The sequence below is a fragment of the Ziziphus jujuba genome, chromosome 4 (genome assembly GCF_031755915.1).
Source record: "Ziziphus jujuba cultivar Dongzao chromosome 4, ASM3175591v1".
Taxonomy (NCBI): domain Eukaryota; kingdom Viridiplantae; phylum Streptophyta; class Magnoliopsida; order Rosales; family Rhamnaceae; genus Ziziphus; species Ziziphus jujuba.
The window spans coordinates 19,454,905-19,463,993 of NC_083382.1; the positions used below are offsets into that span (position 1 = coordinate 19,454,905).

The following is a 9,089-nucleotide window of genomic DNA, read 5'->3' on the forward strand; positions in this document are numbered from 1 at the left end:
TAAAAGCAAATTAAAAAATTTTTATAATACCCAAATTGTAAATAATATTTATAAAATAATAATGTCATTACATACATATAATATGTACAATATAAGAAAATAAAATATATAAACAAGTGCAACTAACAATAATAACGGTGTTGGTGGGCAGTGGTGGAAGTGGAGTGGGAGGCGAATGTTGCATTGAACTTGTTGCATCGAACATGTCGCATCAAATAATGGTCTTGGTCTTTAGAAACTTGAAATCTGAAAAAATAGAATAACTAATATCAAATGAAAACCAGTCTACTATAACAATTTGTTAAAATAACTTCAAGAAAAAATTCTAGGTGCAACTTAACCTAATAAGGCAAATTAGCAAATTCTTATAACCCCAAGACTTTGAATATTTATAAAAACACTAATTCTCTTTACATGCATATAATTGTCATTAAAAAATTAAAACAATTATTTTGTGTAACATAGGCAATAAAGCTCTAAACAATAGGCAATAAAAAACAATTACAAGTAACAGTAGTGATGGTGATGGTGGGCAGTGTTGGAGACAAATCTTGCATTGAACTCATCATTGCATTAATTTTAAACAAGTACTCAATTGATTAAACTTGACCTTGATCCTTAAATTCCTAAAATCTAAAGAAGCTTAAATAACAACCAAAATTAAATGAAAACCAAACCTAGTATGTCTGTGAGCTGCAAATAATTCCTAAATTAGATAGTTAAAAGCAAATTATAGCATCTATACAATAAATGATCCCCTCTTAATGATGTTTTTCTAAAAATTTGCGACTTTCCTCTCAACTAGGCACTTAGAGGTACTCTGTCAAGTTTAAAAGAGAATAAATACAAGTTCTTGTGCACCAACTAGAAAATAATACACACAGAGTACAGAATTTCATAAGAGAACCATGAATGAAAAACAAATTATGAATGTCGACCAAAAAAAAAAAAAAAACTTCATAACTGAATGAAAAGTATTTCAAGGAGCCAATCCATAAGACCTCAGCAAACCCAAATGCCAAAATATAATTCATCCCCATAAGAATTCTTCCCTACAACATTTGTAAGTATAGAAAGAACCAAAAGTAATGATAAAAACATGGAATGAGGACTTAATTATGACCAAAATACCTTGTCAAGTCTTAACACACAGCCAGACAATTCTCTTACAAAAAAGGTTATATGACCACTAAACGAAAACTCCTGAATGCGTGCCAATTCTAACATATCAATATGCTTGCCAAAATATGAAAATAAATATGAAGGGAAAAAACTAGGAACAAGTAGTTATCACAGTACTGCATCAAAACTTTAGAAGGAAAAAAAAAAAAAAAAAAAACGAGACCAAAAAAATAAACTAATAATTGCCAAAGAATATAGTACATTGCTTACAACTTTAAACTGAAAATTTTGAAGCTCAAACAAAATTGCTGAAAAATTTCACAACATTTGCAGTAACAAAAACATGGAAATGATGATAATCCTGAAATGATAAAAACTATGAACTTTTAAAATGGAAAAAAAGAAAAAAGAAAAAAAAGGCCCACTACGCATAAAGTTGAACTTCATGGTATAAAGATAAAAAGATAAAATGTGCCATCAAAAGGAATATGTAATTACCAAAAGGAATGTGCTGGTCTTTTTTTCCTTAAAGGCTAACTCTTAAGTAAGGACAGGCCAGACTTTATTATTTACTGCAGGAGGTTTTTTGGACCTTTTAAGTGCATATCCAACAGAAAAGATAAGTTACATATACATATATATATCTACAATGTATATGCTTTACCAAAACTTCACATTTTAAAAGCATAATAAGACATTTTATCATCAATCTACAAAAACTTATTTAAACATTATGAGTTGTATATGTTATGGAGATGTGGACTCACCATTCTCATATGGAATGGATTGGACACAATTTGCCAACCTACTAAGATAATCTACAGCCTTTCTTTCATTTCTTTCCTCAAAAAATATAAGCTTGTAATTTTCAGAATGGTAATTAGACTAAACAGTTTATAATTGTTGGCTGATTCAACAGCAAGGTGTGACCCGCAGTGAAAATAAATAGACACAAATATATTTTGTTGCGACTAGACTCTACTCACGGCAAGAAGAAAAATCACCTCAACTAATATATTTGTAAGGACATGTAGCATAAAAACAGAGGAAGGATCAGCTATATAAAAAACATGGGACAAGAAAAAGCATCTTTTTATTATATTTTGGACATCTGATTCATACATTCGCCTTTCTCTGTTTTTTTTTTTTCCTCCCTTTTCTTTATGGATTCTTACACCAGCCAAAATTAAAAAAGGCTTCTCTTAGATTTTTCTAGATTTTTTTTTTATCAATGTGGCAATATCTTGACCCTACAACACAATACATAATTAACACTTGTTTTACTTTTACATAACCATGGTTAAGTTAAATAAAACATTTACCACATGTGCATGTTAACCTTCAACAATAATGAACGACCATAATATAAACGAATTAAACAATTTCTCTTAAAAGTCAATCCCAAAAGACTTTAGTCAGTTTTATCTTTAGTTTCAGGGTTTTATTTGGGATAGGAATGCTCAAATAACATTAACATAATAATATTTGAAGCATATGTAAAAATACTATAAAAATATGACTCATTACATAGCATTCATGATTAAGAGACAAAAAAATACACAAAAGAGATTCTACTCTTAAATGCTTGTATAAGCATAGGATCAGTGGATGGGGGGCTACAAATTTTTGGGATTTGGGCTTATGTGGAAATCTAAATTACCAAGTACATGATTTAAGCAGAAAAGAAAAGAAATTTATGTCAGCAAAGGTTGCCACATGGAAAACAAAAACGACTATTTGAACCCAACGTTACACAATATCAAACTAAGTTATTTAAGCAATACTACCTTTATGCCATCTCTTAAACCTGAAAATTCTTCCATACCTTTAATTTTATTTACGAAATTCACATCAAACAAATGCATCAATAGATCTATCTTCTTTTTAAAAGGGAAACATTTTTAAGTTAACACCAAACGAAGCCCTCCCTACCTACAAAGTAAGATTACGTGCAATTCCAAGTACAAAATAAATGATTTAAACAGAAAAGAATTTTTACATTTTTACCATAGACAACTGCTTTTTCTTCATCTGGGCTTCTATCAGCCTCTTTAACTCCTCAAGAGGATTGTAAACCGTCCCAGCTGAAGAAGAAGCAGCAGTTTTAGCAAAGAAGTTTCAGAATTTGCTCCAGCAAATAGTGCGCTATCCAAGTATCTTGGTATATACATGGTTTCACGATCAAATTTCTGCATTAAAAATGCAATCCAATCAAAGTAACCCGAAAAACAAAATGGAGCTGTGCCAAAAAAAGAATAAATAAATAATTTGATAAGAGAATGAGATTGAGAACATCAAACAATCAAGATTTAATAAAAAAAGTTGACAACATTTCTGGATCCTACAACATAAATTAAGTTCAAGAGTCTCCGTTTTTATTTTTTATTTTTTTTATTTTTTGGTTCTTTCTTCTTTTATCAGACACTATATTTCAAACTATTGCTCAATCTTCATCTTTAACAAGAACCAACCCGTAAACTAATATAACCCATACCTTAGATCCCTGAATAACACTTGAAACCAAGACAGCACAATCATAACCCACAAGTTGGAACCAAAATTTCACATAAACCCACATCCTAAATCCTTGCATTCTCATCGAACAACCACTAAAACTACAAGAAATGTAATTAAATAACTACCATAAAGAAATCACAAACGTTTAAGAAGAATCAGTCATAGCCTTTTCTGAATCTAAAGGAATCTCTCTTCTCTCACATTTTGTTCTAACTAAAAGAAAAAAATTGGGTATTCGCTAACGGTTAGAAGAAAAAAGAAGAAGAAGAAAAATGCAGAGAGACTATAAGGGAAAGTGCAGAAAAGTCAAAGAGAAAGAATTTGAAGAATTTGAAACCTGATTTTAGCTTTTGAGGCAATGACGTCGTGGATCAGAGAGGTTGGGTGAAGATCGTATGGTCATGTGGTTCAAAGAGTTTGGGTGGGTTTAGGTGACTAGGTTTGATAAGCTGAGGTCGTTTAGGTGGCTGGGTTTACACTTTCTGGTGGTGAGTGGGTTTTGTTCTGGTGACCGAGTGCTTGGTGGTTTAGGTCGTGTGCTACGGACTGCGGTGGCCAGACCCGAGAGAGAGACAGAAATGAATCCTTCACAATTTCACATTTTTTACATTTCGAATATTGAAATAATTAAATGAGATAGAGACCATAAATTTTCTTTCTTTTCCGGTTTTTCTACTTAAATTGTGTAAACCAGTTGTCTATGGTAATTTAGATTTACTATTACGCTTACTCTATAGATGGGGACTGCAGGGTTTGGGGATGGCTACGGGTTTGAAGTTCTTGACAAACAAAAGCTAAAACTCTCAGCCAAAATTGCTTCTAGTTTTTTAAATTTAGCCAAAATTGCTTGGAGACTCGCAAACAAAACAACTAATGATGGACAAACAAAGAGAGCGAAAGGAAAAGAGAAAAAATAGAAAGGGAAAGCATACCTGAGAGGGAGTGTGAGAGAGGGTCGTCAGTCAAGAAGTTGGCCAGAGAGAGGAAACATTGGCAAGAGCTGGTCGAAGAGGACATGCCAGAAAGGGGGATGGCATAGATCGAGTTACAAGGCTGGTTGAATGGGGATAGGATTGTAGCGTTTCGAATGAAATTAGAGCAAAATGTTTTAATAAGAAGGGAAAAAGGGCAAAATTATGTGGCGGCAAATTTCCTGCCTAGTCAAAATGAATAATTTTCCTCATTCTGTTTTTGCCATAAACCCAAGTTTTTTATTCTTATTTTTTGAAAGCAAAAAAAATTATATTTTATGCTAAAAATGAATTAACATAATTTTTTTACATGATAATACCATATGAAAAAAGCGTTCTTTAAAAAAAAAAAAAAGTTAATCAAAGTCAAATTTAACAAAATATATGCTTATAATTATTTGAATAATAAATTAATAATGAATTCGGAAAAAAATACATATTAATAATGTGATTAGATATAAAAATTTATTTGCAAAATATCAAATAAATATGCATATATGTTTTTGTTTTTCTTTGGATAAATTCATTTGTGTTTATGAAAAAATCTATGGACATATATTTATGTGTATAAGTATGTATATATGTATATATATATATATTATAGTATAGTAAGGAAATTATGAAGAATTTATAAAGACAATTAAATTCTGATTTTTAAAAATTGAAATCTAGATAGGCAAAAAGCTAATCCATGAATGTGTGTGGGACCAATATTAAATTATTAATTACTTTTTGTGGTTGATTCAACTTATTTAAAGTTGATTTAAATTTTTTTCTTATATGACAATTGCCATGGTATGTACTATTTCAAAAATTCTTTACAAGGTCTTACCATGTCAAAAATTTTTCGATTTTTGATCATAGGGTATCCCCATACCTAATTGAGCATGGGCCTAATCCATATTTGTGATTAGAATATTAATTGACTTTGTTAATTTACTGAAATAATATTAGTGCTATAGAAATGGTTAATCTAATTAATCAAATACAAATTTTAACCACTATTTTTTTATATATAACATTATTATTAAAAATATAGTATGGCCTATCGGCCCTCAACCTCCGTTACTATTATAAAGTCCCAAAAAATTTCATAAAATAAATTTTACCAAACAGGTCTCACCGTAAGCTTTTCAGATCAAACAAATTAGAATTTGGATCACCAATTCTAATATGTATATATTGGTGTTTAAGTATATATTACCTATAATAATGGCTATAATAATGACATGTTAAGTCCTATTCCAAAATAATTTTAATTTTTAATCATGTATCAAGTAAGACCACCTTAATAAGTCCACTCTTTAATAAAAGAAAAATGTGTTATATTTTAAGGTAAAAGAGTCCCTCCCTTTCTCTCTTTCTACATATATAGTTTTTCATTATATAGGTTAGAGAAATCAAATTAAAATATTTATATAAGAAAATAATGACTATGATATTAATGTTTTTTGAATGAAATTTATATAGTTTGCTCTCATGACAAATATCTTACTTTATAATGAAAATTATAGTAATATGGAAAATACTATTTATAATCAACGATGACCATCATTAGGGATGTTTGTTATAAGTAAAAAAAGTTAAAAAAAAAAGACCAATTAAATCGAAACCAATTGAAAATTGACAAAACTGAATGCCATCAATTAGTTAGATAAACAGATCAAAATGTAGGCGGTTGTTGTGCATATTAATTTTTCAAAGTCAATAATTAACTGAACCTATAAAAAATTAATAGAAGAACCGAAATTGATCAACCAATAGTTGGATGCTTTTCAAAATGCCAAAATTAATTTTCTATCGAATAACCTACTGATCCTAATTTTCTATTCAAAAATGCCAAAATTAATTTTCTAAATCAATTAAATGTGATTGTTGATTCTACTTTTGCACATCATTAATGACATATTGACACAACTTAATAGTTTACCATTAAGAGTTCACTTTCCCATAATATAAGAAAAATAATAAATGCAATCAATTAATGTTTGCTAACTCAGCACAGGTCCCACTAATCACTAGTGGTGGCAAATAGTGCATCTTTATCTGTATGGGTACATCATGATTATATCATTTTTTTTTTATTTTATAAACCAAGAAAGGGGGTATTTTAATATTAAATGTAGTTAAAATTTAAAATTTAAAAGTTATCATCAGTGATCATTGTTATTCAGACTATCCTAAAAGAGCATTTAAGCAAATGATTAAAAACTAAGCTACATGGTTAATTGGTAACTTATAGCTTCTGCATATCAAATATGGCTTCTATTATAAAGTGGAGGAGAGTTCCTATTTTATCAAAGTTATATATAATATTGTTTAAATTTGTAGCTATATTTAAAGTATTAATAAATCTATGTATGTATATATGTATGATAATATATACATGTCCACACATACATATATATATATATGAATTCAAATAAACAAGTACCAATTACAAATATGTATGTGTATATATATATATATATATAGAGAGAGAGAGAGAGAGAGAGAGAGAGAAGTAGTTATATTTTTTTTTATATTATATTCTAAATAATAAAAGAAAAATCTCAAATGACCAATTTTTTATATTCTAAATATATTATATTATATCCTTTATTTTTAGTGTATTTTTTAAATTATTTATATTATCACTTGGTTGCTCATGTTTAGTCGTCAAAAGTGTACTATATCATCATTTTTTTTTAATTTAAAAAAATTTCAACTATTAACCTTTTGTTCACTCATGCAGCATTTTAATAATAAAAGCTTTTAGGTCGCCTAAGGTGTTATATTCATATTCTATCAAAAAAAAAAAAAAAGAAGTTTTATATTAATATTTTTCGTTACTTTATTTTAATTACTACAACTATATATAACAATTATGTGCTCACCAAAAGTTGCATCTAGTAAACAATTTATTTGTGCTCTTTTTAAGCAACTAACCTACGTATGTTCACCCATTATTAGTATTAGTGACCAATTTATTGGCCACTAACACAAAATTTTAGGTGACCAAACAATGGTCACCAATCTCATGCATTTATATTTATTTTTATTTTTAATTACTTAGACTATTAAATAACAAAACTATTGGTCAGTTATAATTAATTTCATTGACCAATACATATTTGATCACTAAAAAATCTTCTTCCCGCTAAAAAAAAGGTGGAAAAAATTTCCCGCTCTCATATTGCGCAACCAAAATTTAATTGGTCACTGAAAACTAAGATTTAGTTACCAATCCTTGGTTACTAAAAATGGTATCTTACCATTTTTCCAATATGAGATACAAAAATTTTTAGCGACCATTATATGGTCACTAATGTTCATCTTTAACGACCAAAAAATTTTGGTTGCAAAAGATTCGGTCATTAATTCCCATTTTTTTTGGTAATGTATAAGCCTTCATGTATATGTGATTTATTGGTCTTAACTATGGATCAAGTTTATGCGAGTGGTTTTCTTTTGAAAGTGTTTTAAATCAATGGATGTATAATAATGTTTTCAATTCAATTTGTGTCATTTGTATTAAAAAAGAAACTTATGCATGCAAGCTTTATTGATAATGCCTTTTTGTCTGATTGTATGTTGCATTGTGGAAAGACTGATTGAACCACTATTGCCTATTATGCTTGAATTGGGTCATTGTTCATGTGAAAACAAGGTCCACTATTGCTTCTTATTTTCATATGCATTATGCTCCTTCCCCCCCCCCCCCCCCCCCCCCCCCTTTTTTTTTTGGCTAAGTAAATATGAAGGGACCTTGGTCTGTTTTATTGATGCTCATTTTATTGATTTGCTTCCTTCATTGACTTGTAGTCCACTTTTTTTTTTTTTTGAATTTTTAGTTAATATTGTTGTGGTCAATCTAGCATGTTTTTGTTTAATCAAAGCTCTAAAAAAGTGTAATCCACTTATGTTTTGTTATTATGAGTTAAAACAATCTCTGAAATTTGAAGTATTTGCTGCATTAATCTTTAAACATTTCTTCTATGTAACTATTAAGATTGGATCTTAATAACTTTATGATTCGCTTGCTAGTTTAGTCTGTTGTTATCAGTTCTACTTGCAAATTACGTATGATTTTCAGTGTGCATAGCCTTTTAGTTTTTATACATAGGCACACTTTCAACATATTGAAATATACACATCATAAAAAAATTGATTCAAACAATGAATTCAAACTAATCTATAAGCACATATCCTTTAGATTCTAATTCCATATATATATATATATCCTCATCTATATTGCCTTTTTCTTTTTTCTTTTTTTTTTTGGTTGCTTATTGTTTAAATCAATCCATTTCAGTCACTACTAGCATGCATTATTTTAAAGTAGTATGATTTTTCCTCTTGTCTAAAATATTATATCCAATCGAAAAATGTAACAACTCATCTCGAAAAAACACTTGAAATTTAAATTTTTAAACTTTGATCAAGGTTCAAAATGTTTAACTAAACTGGACTTTTAAGGGATACCAAGTTTGACTTTTA

At 28.9% G+C, this 9,089-nt stretch overlaps 1 long non-coding RNA gene across 1 annotated transcript; it reads right to left on the reverse strand.

The window, feature by feature from the left end:
* On the reverse strand, positions 1 to 4,775 carry LOC107417132 (uncharacterized). The gene is made up of 3 exons (XR_001581358.4): positions 4,572 to 4,775; positions 3,122 to 3,311; positions 1 to 246 (listed from the first exon to the last, which is right to left on the reverse strand). It is a non-coding gene; the product is annotated as an uncharacterized LOC107417132 (long non-coding RNA).
* Between the last annotated feature and the right edge of the window lie 4,314 nt (positions 4,776 to 9,089).